The sequence below is a fragment of the Rhincodon typus genome, chromosome 27 (assembly GCF_021869965.1).
Source record: "Rhincodon typus isolate 14 chromosome 27, sRhiTyp1.1, whole genome shotgun sequence".
NCBI lineage: Eukaryota > Metazoa > Chordata > Chondrichthyes > Orectolobiformes > Rhincodontidae > Rhincodon > Rhincodon typus.
The window spans coordinates 2,806,463-2,808,554 of record NC_063358.1 but is presented as its reverse complement, the minus strand read 5'-3'; the positions used below and the strand labels follow the sequence as shown (position 1 = coordinate 2,808,554).

At 39.9% G+C, this 2,092-nt stretch overlaps 1 pseudogene; it reads left to right on the top strand.

Annotated features, from left to right (window-relative positions):
- The window catches only part of LOC109935596, a 6,678-nt pseudogene extending 6,134 nt beyond the window's left edge, over positions 1-544 (top strand).
- Positions 545-2,092: the final 1,548 nt, after the last annotated feature.

Below are 2,092 nucleotides of genomic sequence, written 5' to 3'. Positions count from 1 at the left end.
CTGTATGGGGAGATGAACAGAGTGACTTTGTGTGCAACACACAGCAATGGTTGCAGGAATGTGTGCTACGACCGTTTCTTCCCCATCTCCCATATCAGGCTGTGGGTTTTCCAGCTCCTCTTTGTGTCCATTCCATCATTTCTCATCAGCATGCATGTTCATCAAAGGAAGAAATGCAAGAAGAATATAAAAATCTTTAATCGGAATGCAGATTTGCAGAAAGTAAAAATCGATGCCCCTCTTTTACGAACTTACTTGGTCAGCATTTTGTTTAAGTTGCTGTTTGAAGCTGTCTTTATGTTCTTGTTCTATTGGATTTATGAAGGCTACAAGATGCTCAGACTTGTCAAATGCAGTGAATATCCCTGTCCTAATACCGTGGATTGTTTCATTTCTAGACCAACTGAGAAAACGATCTGTACGATTTTCATGTTGGTGACTTCAGCTGTATGCATCTTGTTGAATGTTGCTGAACTATGCTACTTAATTGTAAAATACTCAATTTTTCAGTACAAGCTCTGTATTTCCAACAAAAACCAATAAAAAAAACTGACTATCTTCAAAAATTGATAAAAGTTTGAATGAGGCTAACTGATATCTGAATAGTTTGTGATTCAGAAATGGATCATTAGCGAACATTTCCTCAAAATGTCAAATTCATTCACTCTGCAGAAGTATTCTTTAAAGTCTGAATAGGAGTATAAATTTAGGACTCTTGTCTAGAAAAAATGAAATTTGGTTCTTCTTCCTGATATTTTCCTCCACCAATTTCTTTCCCTCTTGTCTCTGTTGCACATTTTAATTCCTTGGGCTTCAAATCCATGATTGTCCTGCGTACCTTATCCATATGCTTATTCACCAGGGTGGATGTCGGTAGATTTTTTGAGTTGCCTCAGAATGCCTGATCTGTGCTCATCTCATTAGCGCACAGGTTTACTTGCTAATGGACGGATGTGAACAGTTATCAGACCTATTTTTTCAGCTCCACAGCCCTTTTTGCCAACCTGGCTAAGATCAGCTAACATTACAAGCCATGGCTCAGATATAGGCATGATCCATATGACTCAGCTACTTACTGAACAGACTGACCAAACCAAACAAAACCAACCCAATCAGGCTGCAACAGGAACTCCTTCACAGGTGAATCATCTATAATCCAAGGACAATGAAGTTCTCATGCTTTTGATGGAATTTAGATCTGTGTGCTGTTAAGTCTAATATTTCAAATACCAGATTTATGAACAGAGCTTCAGGTAGTTAGATACAAATACAAAAAGAACTAATTGCTGGTTGGTGCAAAGTCTTTGTGATTTACTGCCATGAGTGGAATGTGGAAAATCGAGAAGATGAATATGATTCTGACCTCACCCAGAAATATTTTACTCCACTCTCCCTCTTCGACACAATGATGGACTGAGTTAAGTCAACAATAAAGAGAAATTTGTTTGTCAGTCTTAATAAGAATATAAAGCTCATGTTTTATAAGCATTTGTTTTGTGCTCCTATGAAGATTAAAACATAGAAACACCACAAATAAGAGAAGGATTGGCCATTCAGGCCTTCAAGCCTGCTTCACCATTCAGTTTGATAATGGCTGATCCTCTATCTCAATGCCATAATCCTGTTTCTCTCTGAACAACTTAGTGCAATCACAGCTAAAAACCAGGACAAGCTGCCTGTCTTCATGTCTGTGCTCAAAGGGAAGGCAGGACAGACGGTCTGTGAACCCATTAACTCTGACTGAGGGGGCAAACGCAAAAGGCAAGGCACAGACGCTGTGAGTATTGAAGTAGGTACAATGTGAGTGAGCTCTTTGAGAAGCCCTGGAATGCTCCCAGGTCCAATCCATGAGCTTGCTGCGTGTTCCTGCACAAAGTGTCCTCGCAGTAACATTACAATGAAAGGTGCCAGTATGTTCTAAATGCAGAAGTGCACTGTAATTGGAGTGGAGGTGTATCATGAGGATGGTGAGGCTGATATATATCTGATTTCCACAAACATTCACACCCTCCAACACCAACACTGAGTCGCAGCAGTGTGTACGATCTTCAAGATGCATTGCAGAAATTCACCAAGTCTTCTCTAACAGCTC